Source organism: Plutella xylostella, chromosome 22 (assembly GCF_932276165.1).
Source record: "Plutella xylostella chromosome 22, ilPluXylo3.1, whole genome shotgun sequence".
Taxonomy (NCBI): Eukaryota; Metazoa; Arthropoda; class Insecta; order Lepidoptera; family Plutellidae; genus Plutella; species Plutella xylostella.
The window spans coordinates 10,690,969-10,707,511 of record NC_064002.1 but is presented as its reverse complement, the minus strand read 5'-3'; the positions used below and the strand labels follow the sequence as shown (position 1 = coordinate 10,707,511).

General features: G+C 34.1%; 1 protein-coding gene across 1 annotated transcript in view; it reads right to left on the bottom strand.

Moving 5' to 3' along the window:
• Window positions 1–16,543, bottom strand: part of LOC105395544 (bifunctional 3'-phosphoadenosine 5'-phosphosulfate synthase) — a 60,403-nt gene that overhangs the window by 26,793 nt on the left and 17,067 nt on the right. The window lies entirely within an intron of this gene.

The following is a 16,543-nucleotide window of genomic DNA, read 5'->3' as shown; positions in this document are numbered from 1 at the left end:
TACAAGTGCTTTATTATATCATGTATTTGAGATTGTATTAATTATTACATTAGGTATTACCTAGTACGGAAAATGAAGGGTTTTTCATAAGTTAACGTAATCCCGTTAGGAGGTGCTACAAACTACAAATCGCTATTGTAAAAAGCAAGTTATTGGGAAATTTAAAAAATCACATATATATTTTGTGGGGTTTTGTATTTATTTATTTCGCAATTATCCCAAGAACAAAAGTTGGTTAAAATGTAGATTTCAAGATTTGTATCACCTCCTCTTATGGGACACCTGTATTTATAAATATGGTGACTCGCACTAGTCGCACCTTCTAACTCTTCGAGGATTAAAAGTCGTGTTAAATGGAAATTATACAATTTATGTAGTTTGATAAGCCCCTATATTTGTCGATGCAGTAACAATTATAATTCTCATTGCCACCCGTTGCTATTACCTTATCGCTGAACTACCTAGAGCTAGACCTTAGTGTTATATATATTATCTAAATTACCTGAGTAGGTATACGCAACTTAAATGTTTAATGCTTCCTTCTTAAACTTAAATGCTTAAGTTCTGTATGCTAGGCTTTCCACTGTACCAAGGATATTAATATTGTGCTGACCAAAGATTTACTTATTATGATGGTAAAACGCACCTGAAAAGGTGGGTATCAACATTCTGTTGGAAGTTTAGAACTCATAATACCAATTAAAATAGAATCAATAAATTTGTGGCTTTATGCCGTGTGTGACTAACACCAATTTAAATACTTACAAGTGCTTTATTATATCATGTATTTGAGATTGTATTAATTATTACATTAGGTATTACCTAGTACGGAAAATGAGGGGTTTTTCATAAGTTAACGTAATCCCGTTAGGAGGTGCTACAAACTACAAATCGCTAAAATTGTAAGTAAGTTATTGGGAAATTAAAAAAATCGCATATTATTTTTTTGGGTTCTTCAATAATTAATTTACATTTTAGTATTGAAAGGTTTATTTATTAATTTTGCAATTAGAATGTAGATTTTTATCACCTCCTCTTGTATGTGTAAAATTAGGCTTGTATTTAAACCTCCACCAGAAATTATATGATACTGCCGCCAATAAATTCGAAATCTCCGCCAAAACGGATAAATCATCACCAAATCATGCTTCCCAAAATATGTTTGAAATGAACCAAATTATTTTTTACTGCATACTGTAAAACTATATTGACACCATTAAAATTTATTTCAAACCAAATAAAGTATATCATCGCTATATAGATGTAACCAAAATATTCTTTTATCAGTATCATTTTAATAATCCTTTCTAACCAAAAAAAGTAAAAGTAAATATTAAAAATTAAGTTTATACCAAATAATAAATAGCTTATCCCAAAACAAAGTCACTTGTTAAATTCCTTTATGAATTAATTAAATCATTAGTATGTGCCTAGTAAAATCTATCCGTTACGCCATCTCGACTCCCATTCGTGTGGCCGAGGGTTTGAATTTTGCCATGTACCAATAAATTCTATAGAAATAAGGAATTGAAATACAATTTATGTATTATAGTTAAGTGCTTGGTGCTTGGGGTTTCTCTGATGGATCGTATCAGAAATGAGGTTATCTGTCAGAGGACTAAGGTTATTGACATAGCTGTCAAAATATGCAAGCTGAAATGGCAGTGGGCTGGTCATATCTGCCGAAGAATCGATAACTGTTGGGGTAGACGAGTTCTCGAGTGGAGACCTCGAACAGGCAAACGCAGCGTGGGACGCCCTCCTGTCCGCTGGACTGACGATCTTAGGCGGGTTGTGGTTGGATGAGGAAGGCCGAGGACCGAGTGTTGTGGCGCTCCTTGGGAGAGGCCAATATTCAGCAGTGGATGATTATTGGCTGATGATCATGATGATGATAGGTAAATGTATGTACAGTTCCCCAAAATTGATAATGCACATAGAAATCTTCGTCATTGTTCGGCAACGGTCGTATTCCCGAGCGTTAGAAAACTATTATGTATTTAGAGTGGTTAAGTGCATTTTCTTCATGAAATTTTAGTAGAATTATGTAATTGGTGGTAAAAGAGATAATTGATTTATCAGTAACGAAATTTGATTCGATAATTCATAATATTCCATAATATTAAAATTTACTTCGAAAATGTTACAGTAGGTCCTTTTTAAGTGTCTTACTGAAGCTGATGTAAAGATGGATGAAAGAAGGTTTGAATAACACAAGGTTTATATTATAAGGAGAAATGGATTTCAAACACAGGTTTATATAAAACGTAGTGTTCTTTTCTCTATAGGTTTATATAAAAAAATTGAAATCTCAGTTCAAAAGTATTTACAGCACTGATTATTTCACATTAATAAAAATGTTTACATTAAAATCTCAGTTCAAAAGTATTTACAGCGCTGATCATTCACAATAATATTACAATTACAAACTTGGTCTTTTGGGTGTGGCTTTATTGGCAAAGTGGCGCACTTCTCTATCTATCAATGTGACGCATATTTTATTCTTAAATGTGCCTCATAATATGGCATCGTCAAAAATAATTAAAGTTGAAATTAAATTCACATTTGAAAAAAATATCAAGAACGATGTGTAATTGCAGCTCTTTATAATTTCACAAAAGTAATATTGATCTTGACCTTGAGACCCTTGACTGATCGGTGACAGCCACCGACCGCCCAAATTGTTTTCGATTATGTGTCACATGATATTGACTACTATTTCTTTCGAACAAGGATCAAAATGCAAGTGCTTTGTTTAAGGCACTGATTCGGGTGTTTCCGGGAATACGACAGTTTGCGAAGATTTGCATGCGCATTATTAATATGGGAGAACTGTATATGAGTATGCGGGCGCGGGGGGATGGCGCCGCTCAAATTTGACCTTGTCCAGAAGGGGTGAATTTGCCGCGATGTATTGAGGTCGATGTACTAGACATCAATACATTGCGTCCACAATCATCGCGCAAATTCAAAATTCATGCCGCACCACTCTTAAAGCCGCAAATGCCTACATATTAAAATTAACAGGTAAATCGATTACCTTTATTCTATTTTTTATATTGTTTTTGGGTAGGATAATTTGGTGATATAAAAAAAATTGAACACTTAGTTTTGGTGTCAATGTTTATATTTTAGTATAGCATAATTTGGTGATGATTTATCCGTTTTGGCGACGAAAAAGATTTTCTATTGTAAACTTGCAATTATTTGGAGGCGTGTTTATTTATTTTGGAACGTAAACGTTTTTTTTGGGGTTTCGATTTTGGAGTTGATTTAATTAATTTGGTTTTATTTAATTTTTTGGTGCAATGTATTAGCGTACAATTATTTTTTTTGGTGATGATTTAAATTGTACCCGTAAAATTATGGTTACTCGCACTAGTCGCACTTTCTATCTCATCGAGGATTAAAAGTCGTGTTAAATGGAAATTACACAATTTATCTAGTTTGATAAGCCCCTGTATTTGTCGATGCAGTTACAATTATAATTCTCATTGCCTCCCGTTGCTATTACCTTATCGCTGTACTACCTAGAGCTAAAGACCTTAGTGTTCTATACCTAATTACCTAAGTAGGTATACGCAACTTAAATGTTTACATAGGAACAGCTAGTTTACCTACCAGCCGCTCGGCCCCAAAGACGATAAATGACTTTTCTAAATAAATATTTTCCCTAGCCTTCTAATACTAAACCGTCTTGTAACTTATGATCGTGCTGGTTTATGGGAATGATGATCATGTTTTACATATGGTATATTAGTCTGAGAAATAGATTCTGAATATGAGAGGACACCCAGAAACATAGGATAAGTTTTTTGCTGTTCTTATGTTACTAATTTAATTACCTGCTCGTAAGCCTGTAACTACACAGTTTTATGCTAATTACGGACTAGTGGTAAATATATTTATTCAGATCATGGCTAAATTATGCCAAGATACAGATAATACTTAGCATTAATTGCTCGACTAGATAACAAAACTAAAACAAGAACCAATAATACGATGTAGGTATAACTATGTAGATCTTGATTCGTTTTAAGTGATACAGTCAGCAAAAGAGATTTATAAGTATCTGTAATAATTCAATTTTAAGCTATGCTGGCGAGTTGTAACAAAAATATGAATAATAAAATGTATATGTATTTCATTTACCTATCGTCTGCCTATCTAAGAGTCGTGTGATCAAACAAGTCATTATCGAAATAAATAATGTGAGTACCTACTTAATTAAAATTATCTCTCCAGTTGACTGTACATAGTGAATAGCTAAGATGGCGGCTCTTCAATTTTTCAATGTTTATTTGGGACATTGAACTTTCATTGATTAAACAATACTTCCCTATGTTATGATGTATGTACTAGCTAGTCGAACCGACATAATAATTGTTATTTACAGGGCTCTACATTGTTTCATTATTTCTTTCCTGGACCTTAACTGAATCCTTACCGAAAACTATTCTTATTTTTTTGAAGTTTGTTTATTTATAATAATTTACGATGTTTGATCTAAGTTTTATTTGGTTTGGGGTTATACATATATACCTACATAAGTGCCTCCTATGAGGCTACGAGCACGACTTTCCTTTCAGCCGTATGTAAGGTTTCTTATCTCCATTGTATGTTTATAGGGAAACACCACAATGCTTCATATTATATTCTCTCAGGATCCAATACATTCACAAGATTAGCAGTTTTTAACTAAGGTTTAAATTATAAACTGCATTTTAGTAGGTACAGGGTCATTATACCTACAACCCGTAAAAACTGACCTAAGACAAGTTAGTTTTTGTGGCTGTACTGAGACCTTAGAGTAGGTGTAGAAGGCCGAGGCGAGGACAGAGTGCTTTGGCACTTCTTAGGGAGAGGCCACACGAGCGTAATTTTGTGAGTTGTGAGTCGCGCATTTTCGGTCGCTTAATATCTGCCGCATTCGGTTTCATAGAAAAGTCCTATTTGATTCACACGGCGACGCAAAATGAGTTGTCTGCCGATGAATTCGACAACTCACAAAATAACGCTCCTGTGGCCTCACTCACCCTTATGTGAGCTCGCGGTACTACTCGGGAAATTACGGGCATAGCGAGCAAGATAGCCAAAAAGCTACTGTTTACCTCGGAATGCAAAATTATAAAAAATTGTTTTTACGCCACAGTTTAGTGATTAACTAATAGCCATTGCATGCAGATATTATTTAGAGAATTTTAGAGCATAACTGCCGTACTCAGAGAAGATATTTAACATTAATTTTGATTTAAAAAAATACTGACTGTCTTTATTTGTATTGATAAAAACTCTACCACAGTAAATTACTGATCACTAAAACCGGAAATACGGAAACAGGAAATAGATATTTTAAACCAACATGTTTAAAAGTTAAAGGTGAATTGGTTGGATATTTTAATACTTTATTACTGAGTTATGTTATAATCATTATTCAAGGTTTAAATAGTTTACTGTAATGGTGTCACAGTCAACAAGTTATGAATAAACACATTTTAATTGTATAATTACAGAAAATAACTAGTGTTCCAGTTTATTAAGCTCTTAACCATAAAAGACATCAAAGTACATAATTTCAACTGCTAATTACTTGAGAATTTTAATTCACTGCAAACCTACATCTACCGGAATACCCACATCCTTTCACTATTGCATTCAATACTGTTTAACCCAGCATACCCTGCGTACCTTAAGGGGATCCCTAAAGCTAAAATGCTAAAGTCGGCTTGATATACTTGATTAGATTGGAAAAACGGTGGCTTCTATCACATTGATAAAAATATATTTTGTAGCAGAGGGTATACTGAACATGTTAGTTGCTTATTTATTGGTGCAGGATTATAATAAGTATGTTAAAAAAAAATTGCAAACACACCATGTCTTTTGCCATTTTTTGACTTATTATGAAAAAACCCTCGAAATCAGAGGGCCCATTTTCATGGAATCTTATATGTATGTGTAGGTAATTAAATTCTTAACAAAGTTACCTTAAAGAGTTGGATTTAATGGACCAGAAGTCAACTTTTTTTGCAAAAAACTAATAAATTCCGGTTTAAAAATGATGACACCGTGACAGATTTCAGATTTCTTCAGTCGTCGCCCTGGTGGCGGCCTGTTAGGAGCGATACCCACGCCATTTTATTTTTTATCAAATATTTCACAAAAACTGATTAAATCAACAAATTATGACTACAAGTATTATAATACATATGCATTTGCTATGGAAAGTTAATTTTCTAATCATTTTAGATGCAGAAAAGCCGAAAATTCTTAGAAAACATTTCGCCTTTTCGATTTGTTTACATTTTTTACTATAGAGTTACAGATGCATAGATAAAGGTAAACATTGCACATAATGACACTTATTAGATTCTCCGAATAAGAACTCTACGGTCAATGCAGTATGCCAAAGCGCGAGCCTGTTTATATTCTGAGGGGTAATTTATTTTATTTTAACGGTTGTGTATGGTAGGTAAGCTACACAATATACAGGGTGTTGAAAAGTAAGTTCATAATTTGTTTTATTTGAAACCAAAAACCGTAGTTAATTAAAAATATATATATTTTAAGATGTGGTAGTCTGTACACTACAGGTTGTTAAAAATAAGTAAGTATTTTTAAAAATTGAAGATCTAAAATTTACATAATTTTTTAAATCTATTTAACAAGCTTTGCAAAAAAGCGGTTAAGTGCGACTGTATCTCGCCATGAAAAAAATGAAATGTTTACTGTAGCTATGAATTTAATGCGTTACAAGTGGAATAAAATACCGCATAATATTATGTACAACTATGTAAGAGCCTAGTTTTAAAAAAAAACTCATAAGAAAATATTAAATACACAGGTTTTTTAACCCCTGAAGGAAATAGAGGGGTGTTATAAGTTTAAAGTAAGGGCTGAATTTTTTTTTTAAATTAGGGTGATAGGTAATGTATATTTTTAATGATTTTTTCAAATAGATAAATGTTATACCATTTTTAAATTGCCATAAAATTACCTATAGTTATAGTTATAGAAAAGGGCAGGGCTACCAGTGCCCATTCGCCACTGCAACCTAAAAGATCTATAAATTATGACTCCCCATGCCGAGTCTCACTCTACAGGCCCAGGTCTTTTATAAACCTGATATTACCTATACAGGATGTTGCAAAAAGGGTATACTGTGCCGAAAGGGTTTGACTCAGGGGTTATTCTGAACAACTTTTGTTCTCCAAGTTTTGGAAATTCTCGAAAAATAAATTCGGTCTCTATAGTAAAAAGTCACGTGATCGAATAAGTTTCTATGTAAAAGGTTTTGTTACGTGAATTTTCAAAATTGTAGAAGAAAAGTGGATCAGAATGGCACCTAAATCCACTTTTGGCTAAGCTTTATACCCTTTTTTCAATACCTTGTATAAAATATCGTCAGCGTCACCTTAGATCGTAATCATCGTAACTCCTCGTGACCAAATTTTAGAGGAGACAAAAATACTGTTTTATTTGTAGTTCTAGTTGGCATACTACCCACCTAAAGTTTTTTTTAACTAGCCTAAAAATGATTTGTTTAGACAGTCTATCTTCCTGTTCAACCGCAGCCTGAGTGCCAGTGACTCAATGACTGAAAGGAGGCCATTAGTGCTCCTAAATAAATAAAGCAGGCCTGTAGATTATCTTTCAATGTACCGACACATCTGATTGCTGTAAGAGCCTGATAAGCTCTTCGAACGAGTCATACCTCTGTGGTGGTACGGTTTCGACCTTTCGGACAGTCAGTTTGGCATCCGAAATGCGGATTCGAATAGTGGGTACAATACTTTGCGTTCGTTCACTGTCGGAGCAGGATAAGAACCACGGGCGAGTTGTTGCGCTGGCTGTTTGCTTAAAAATAGTAACCGCGTTCAACTCTATCCCCTAGAGGGCGAACCTTTAGGGCGGCTCTTGTATACCATCACTTGTCTTCTTATCTGCAGAAAATTGACAGAGGTCATACGTGTCTAACAAGTACATTAAGGATGCGAAAAGAGAGGGTTTGTTTTCACTGAAGAAGTTCAGTTGCGGAGTTCCACAGCGGTAGGTCTTGGACCCCTCTGCTGTGGAACTTGGCATACAACGCGGTCCTGCAAATCAAGCTCGCAAACGGCGTTAGCACAGTGCATTTTTCTAATGTCACACAGGTCGTGAGGTAGGCTGAGAGCCTCCTTCGGGGATGACATCCCAATGATTCATTACGAAAAAATTGCTGCAGCTGTGCTCGCCATGCAGTGCATGGGCTACTTCCGAATCTGGGGGGCTGTTGCAAAGGAGTCCGTTGCCTCTATACGGTACGGGTTCCGTGCGATCTATGATCCTTCCGGGAGCACCTGTCTTGTCAAGTCGAAGAGAATGGCTCGTATTCGACGCAACCTGCAGTACTGGTGGGATTGGTTGGAGGACAGGACACCAGGAAGCTGCAGCAGCCGTCATGCTGTGATTCGACGCATAGATGCAAAAAAAAGTTGAAAGTAACTTCATGTTAATAAAATATTAGATCTTAATTTAACAACATAACATTGCAAAAAAAAATTAACATTGTTGAGTATGTTATTGTAATTTACTAAAGTAGTAATAAAAACAAAGGCTTATTGCATAGTTTTCGTTCACGTTCGCCTACATCGCACGTTGTATATGAGAATAAAGGGTATAATTACTAAGTTTTCTTGTTTAAAAATCACGGTTTGGGGTTTAGAGGAAAACAAATGGTAAAATGCGGAATACAGTTTTTTTTTTCGAATAAAGAGGAAAACATGTGAATTCAAAAAACGTTTCTATTGACACCAAAGAGTACTTTTCGCCGAGAAAAGTGGAGTTACAATGTTTGCGATCTAAAGTGATGATAGAACTAGAACTTATTTTTTCAGTTCACCTGCTGTTGAGTGAAATCGTAATTAGGTAAATGACTCCTTGACATGAAAATAACTTTTTTTTTATAATCGTTATAACAAAACCGTTTTTTTTAATACAGCAATATTTGTAGGTGTACTTACAGTGAGCAAAAGAGCGCAGCAAGGTGTAAATTTTTTGGTTTTTAAGAAACAAAAATATTATTTCTATCATATGCCAAATACACATAAGTACTTAAAAAAAAAAATACACACTCTCGCCTTGTACTAATGTACTCCCTTGCGGGGGTACTTACATGTTATTATTTTTCTGGTGACCTCCCCATATCCCTTTGCCAGCTACGTAACCTTTTGTGACATCCTGTATATGCAGAGTTCTGCAAACTACTGTTCTGCTTTTGAAACACAAAAAAAAAACAGGTCGTCTAACTAAAAGGTCACGTGACCAAAAAAAAATTATATGAAGAAGCGTTTTTTTCATGAATATAAAAAATTACGTTGGATAAAAGTTTTTCAGAGTGACGCCTGAGTAACGCCCTTTCGGCTAACTATACTTTTTTTATTACACGGGGGCAGAGTTTAATACAACACCCTGAACTATTAAACTCTGATAATATTTTCGCGATTTTTTTACATTCTGATTTCATTTCCTGGCTTAGAAATAACATCAATAACATGCTGCACACGTAGGTTTCGGCATAGTATTAAACCCTTTTTGCAACAACCTGTATAAATATCGGCACGGGTACGACTTTATATATATATAATTAATTATTAAATATTAAAAATACTTTCAAATAAAAATAAATATTTTCGTATCACAAAACAATATTACTTACTTAGTATATTTTTAACAAAGTGGCATGTCTTCACTTTTATGTTTTCGAGTACTATGTTAAAATTTCATGTCATTGTCCGTAGAACGCCCCGCATACCTCAACCCCCCCTCACTAGATTTGACAGATTCTGATTTTCTTCCAGCTTTAGTGACAGCCTTAAAGAGCGCTTTAACTTTCGGTACGAATCTCATACTCGGACACTTCGCTCATCACATAATCTTCGCCTTAATATCCCTCCCCATTCAACAAAATTTTACGGTGATTCCTTTACCATACAAGCCATCACCTTATGGAATGATCTCCCACTACACATACGTCAAGCGCCGTCATTGGCTTCTTTTAAAAGAATGGTAAAGGATCATTTTCTTAGTGTTTAGGTAGTTATTTTTTTATTTTTTATATATTTTTTTCGTTGTCTTATCATCGGAGCTCAGACAAGAATTAATATATATCCTATAAAATCTGATAATTATATTTATGTAGGTATATGTAGTTTATTATATGATATATATTATTATGATTGTTATGGGTATATAAGTATAACTAGAGGTTGCGTTGTGGCGCGGGCTGCAAGCAGCCGCGCGGTGCTTTGATGCTTTCGGTTTAGGTGGGTGACTGTTTTCATTATGAATTTCCATTTCAGCAGGGTATTGACTTGAATATACCGTAGCAAATCTTTCTTGCGTTTTGTTGTGCCTTAAAAACTGTGTTCACTATGATTTTTTTTCTCAAACTCATACTCAAACTCAAAATTTTTTTATTCATCGTAAAAATATAAAATTTTCTGATGAACGTCAATTTTTACAAACTACTCTCCGTTTTTATTAATGGGGTACTGACGATTTTGTTTGACGTGGGAAACAGTTTTCAGTATGAATTTCAGTTTCAACAACAACATCCATCAACAACAACATCCATCCATCCCCACTGACATTTTAAAGATAATAAAAAAGCTAAAGAACACTAATAGTGTAGGTCATGATGAAGTTACGACTAAGGTCATAAAAACCGTAGCTGAATCAATATCATTCCCATTAAGCTACATAATGAACCTATGTATGACAATGGGTGTATTTCCAAAGAGACTCAAAAACACTGTCATTATCCCCATTCACAAAAAGAATAACAAAGAATGTATACAATATTATCGTCCTATTGCCCTGTTATCCATTTTCTCAAAAATTCTCGAAAAATATATTAATAACTCTATTTACCAGTATCTTGTCAAATTTAATATCCTTGTTAATGAACAATACGGATTCCGGAGAAACACAACAATAAACATGGCCATATTTAATTTTCTTCATCAAACACTGATTAACATTGACAACAGAAAACCCTGCTGTGCAATGTTTATGGACATGACTAAGGCGTTTGACTTAGTCGACCATAAACTCTTACTTAGGAAACTACATTCTTATGGAATTCGTGGCAATATACATAAGCTTATTGAATCCTATTTAAGCGAAAGATTCCAATTGGTAGAAATAACCAAAATAAGTTTAGACACTAAATGTGAAACTACCTATAGGTCTCTACAGAGGATAAACAGTCGTGGTGTACCCCAAGGTAGTGTCTTAGGGCCTCTATTGTTCATTTTATATATTAATGACCTACCCCTTCACACAAAATTTCCAATGGTGCTATTCGCAGATGATAGCACACTTCTCATAGAATGCAATGATCCTCAATCTTATGAAATTGAAGTAAATGACTCACTTGGCACAGTTATAAACTGGCTTACAGGTAACAAACTTTTAATAAACCTGGAGAAAACTAAGCTTATGCATTTTTACCAGAGAAAACTACCAGATCACATAAATGTCAGCCATGACGGAAAGGTGGTTGAAACCACTAACGTCACTCGTTTTCTTGGACTATTGATTGACAGCAATCTGTCCTGGAAATTCCATGTAGATCATGTATGTAAGAGAATGAGTAAAGCTGCGTACGCCCTTCACAAACTTTCACGTACTACAAATCTAAAAACACTCCTAACTGCTTATCATGGTAATGCAGCTTCAATACTACGATATGGAGTTATATTCTGGGGCAACTCCACAGATAAAGATAAAGTATTCAAAGCTCAAAAACAGTGCATTCGAGCAATGTTTAATTTAAGAAGCACTGAATCATGTCGACCATACTTTATCAACACCAGTATATTAACATTTCCTTGCTTGTACATTTATGAGATGCTACTATTTGTAAAAACAAATTCAAATTTATTTAAAACAATGACCGATGTCACTTTAAGACTAGGTCGCAACAGAGACAGGCTGTTCACTGAGCGCTATAACACTACGCTCTTAACTAAGAGTATTGTGTGTATGGGCCCTAAGCTGTACAACAAACTGCCTAACAATATAAGATGTCTTGACCTTATCCAATTTAAAAATAAACTAAATACTATTCTTCAAAAAAAATGTTATTATACAATTAATGACTACATAAATGACATATTATAAATCTATTGTATAAATTAATGACTATTACTACCTATATCGTCACCTTAAATCGTAAAGCGCCTAACTCCACTTTTTGGCGAAAATGACTTTTTGGTATCAATAGATGCGTTTTTTCAAGGCGCATCTTTTCGTTTAACTCGTAAATTTATAAAAAAATTGCACTTCGAGTAAATTTACTTTTCGTTTTCCTCCTATATCCAAGCCGCCATTTTTGAATCATAATACCTTGTAACTCCCCCCACCTCAGTACAACGCACGATGTAGGCGGGAGAGCACGTCCGGTTTTTGAGTAAAACAGTGTTTTAAATAGTGATTGTATTACTGGGTAAGTGAATTATATTAATTAACATTCTTATTAATACATCTATAGTTGTAATTTGCCATTTTACCGCATTAGAATGCCTTAAAATTGAGATTAAATTGTTTACCTGGAGTTACGCGTTCTACGGACAAAATACTTTATGCCTTGGCTGGAGATAAAAGCTTTTATTATGTGCGTGATACTATTCTGGTCGGGACTGAATGAAATGACTTGAATTTAATATGACAAGAAACAAACTAAATTATTAATTATTTATATACAAGTAGTAAAATAGGTATTTATTTACTATGTATACTTATCCCGAATAACTTTGTTAGTACCTAATTAAGTTTTTTTGTTTGTTTACAGTCACATTATTCAGGGAGAATACCTACAAATTCAAAATGAGTAAATCTAAAGGACGAATTGCAAAAATTTTTGATATTTTAAAATATTCCGATTCCGAAACTACAGGCGACAACGAAGAAAATGTTACTCGAGAGACATACATGGTTAATTGTAATGATAGAGTATCGCTAGAATCTGAAACAGTGGACAGGCAGAGTAGACATGTAAATCCATCTATTATCACAGTGGAAGGTCTTCCTGGGAATATTTTGTTGACTAAGGACAAGAACATGATGCTATGTCCCCCAGAAAGTGACGAAGGTAAAGTATATTGTGATCTACAACCAGTCTCGAATCTAATGCAATCTGAAACAGCAGCGTCGCTATCAACTAAGCATGATACAGCTTATGAAATAGTTAACAAAGATACCTGCCCCAGTATGCTTCCAGATAATCAAAATGAGTTTCCATTCAACAATGGTGCTTTTGACTCGCTAGATCTCTCATCGAACTCATTAGATCCCCTGTTTTTCACCAAAGACAACTACAACTTAGAATCAAACGCTCCATTTGAAATGATCCCACCGGAGCTTTCACAAGAACTGTATTTCAGGCAAGTAACTATTTCTGCTGATATTCATTCAGAGCCTCATAAGATATGCAATGACCCCATTGAGTCCAAACAAAATATGATTTTCAATTCTCATATTGATAGGCTAGATGAGATTGAAGTCATTGAAAGCACTGACGATAAACCTGATACCATTATCCAATATGAAGTGATTTCAAACATAGCAAAGTCATCGCCAGTTTCTCCTAGCATTTTGAACTGTTCTTTTGATGATCTTAAACATGCAAACACACAGGAAATTAACAAAATTCTACAGGAAGAGACTTCAAATGAATCTGATTCTACAGATAGTCTTGATACCGATTTACAAAAGCGGAAAAGAAAAAAGAAAGCTAGTAAGGAATCCTGGGAGAAAACTAAGAATATGAAGCTGCGAGAAGAAGGAAAGGAATACTGTGGTAGGGTAAAAAAGGAAGGAGTATGGAAATATAGTGAACCCAGGGATGCACGCCAATTAAAACCAAGATGTGATTGCAAGCTAAGTACAAATATATCAAAACTGCAATGTTGTGAAATAAATGAAGAAGAAAGGCAGATTGTGTTTGATAAGTTTTGGAAAATGAGTTGGAAGGAAAAGAAAGTTTATGTCAGAACTTTAATTATTGTAAAAGAAACAAACAGGAAGAGAGGAAAAGAATCAGTTTCTAGAAGAAAAAACTCATTTGAGTTTTATTTAGAGAAGGACACTATAAAGATAAGAGTTTGCAGAAAGATGTTATTGAACACACTATGTATTGGAGAATGGACAATAAAAGCCTGGTTAAAGAAGAAGGACAGCACTCCGGTAGTTCATCAACAGATTTCTGAAAGAGATATGAAGAAGAAGCAGGTTAAGGAATTTCTTAACCTTTTGCCAAAACTCGAAAGTCATTACTGTCGAAAACAATCTTCCAAAATGTACCTAGAGACAATATGGGAGTCAAAATTGCAGCTTTTAAAATTTTACAATGAACGATTCTGCCCAGAACATGGTTACCAAAAGGTTAGTGTTGGGACATTCAATAATGTTTTTGACGAATTGAATTTGGGTCTTTATCAGCCTAAAAAAGATGCTTGCACTCTCTGTGAGCAGTACAAAACAAATAACGTTAGTGAAGAAATATACCGGGCCCACATCCAAAGAAAAGAATCTGCAAGACAAGAAAAACAAAAAGACAAAATGAGCGTCAAAGAAGTATTTACGATGGATTTGCAGGCTGTCCAGTTATGCCCGAAGTCTAATGTATCCGCCCTCTTCTTCAAAACAAAACTTGCGGTTCACATTTTTACTGGCTATGACCTGAAGAGATCTGAAGGATACTGCTTCATATGGAATGAAACTGAAGGTGGGCTTACAGCAAACGAATTCACTACTATCATCGTGAAAATGTTGGAGTTGTTCATGAACAAAAACAATATTAAAGAAGGATCAGAAATAGTTATTTACAGCGATGGCTGTACCTACCAAAACAGAAACGCAGTTTTGTCAAATGCCTTATTAAATTTTGCTGTGTTAAAAAAAATCACAATAGTTCAAAAGATACTGGAAAAAGGTCATACGCAAATGGAAGCGGATAGTATGCACTCGGTCATAGAAAGGAAAGTACGAAAGAAGAAAATTAATGTTCCAGCTGACTACGTCCACATTGCAAAAACTGCTTGTCAGATAAAGCCTTATTATGTACAGTATTTAGACCACACATACTTCAGAAACTTCGAGTCGGACCTAAACTTCAAATCTATTCGACCTGGCACAAAAACTGGAGATCCTGTTGTGACTGACATAAGACAATTGACCTATTTGCCAGAAGGAAAAATCTACTACAGGTTAGGTTTTACTGATGATTGTCCAGAATCGCTCCTGCCTCACCGGATTAAAAAGATCAAACCTCGAACAGTCGACGAATTGCCCCAGCTGTACACCGAGAGGCTGAAAATTAAGAAAAGCAAGTTCGACCATTTGCAAGAGTTAAAACTTACAATAGAGAGTGATTTTCACTCATTTTATGACGCTCTGCCATATAAGACTGATTAATTGTAAATATTTTATATTAAGAATAATTATACTATAGTCATTTATATAAGAAACTACTTTTACTGTGCCTAGCAGACATTTATAGTTCCTATTGTATTGATATAAACCGAGCACCAAGTGCTTTTAACAACTTTATGTGAAACAAAGAAAAATTATCTAGTTTTTAAGAATTTGGTTCTTTTTCTAAAAACTATGCTAGTTTGATTCATAATATTATGATAGATTTGATCTAATTATGCTAAAATTTTGTTTATTATTAAATTTTGTACCATTAACGTGCCTACTTTTCTAAATTAAAACGAAGACTATCCTGTGTGATAATAAGACTGTAATTAAGTATTTTTTAAGTACAATTTTATAGTAATGGACAGATTTATATTTTTATAGTTGCATTTAACTAGTTGCTTAATTTGTTATCATGTTGTCATGATTTTGAAGGCTGATTTTTATATTTTTTGTTATTTAATTAAACAAGTCGATACCGACCACGGAGCAAGTCGTAGAGACCTAATAGGGAGACTTTTAAGTTTATTTTTTTATTTTTTCTAATAAAGATGATTATTGATTATGAAATTATTTTATTCCAATAATAATAACTCCGATTTTTTGTAATAAATAATTGAGATTTCCATGTTTAAAAGGTGGTGGAAAAGTGTAAGTCCAGAATAAAGAACAATATTTAGCATTGTCTAATTTCGAAATCCTCGGATCGCCAGAAAAACACGCATCTCCACCCATAACATTTTCAACACAAATCGGGAAAAGCTCGAAAGTCCATTTAATGTATAAATAAATAAAAATAGTTAATTTTACATAGTCACATTCAATCCGGAACCTAATTTTTAGTCTAGTAATAAAAACACATTAGGGGGTGTCCTAACTAGAAGTACAAAATAATCAGTTTTTTTTGCCTCCTGAAAAATTTGGTCGCGTGGAGTTGGGCGGTTTACGATTTAAGGTGACGATATGACTATTTCATTATTATATTACTATTATTGTGTAATGTTAGTTTGGACTTATTTTTACTTCTTTATGAATCACAAACTGTAAATTTGCATGAATTTTAAAGTGTAAGCAAAAAGTT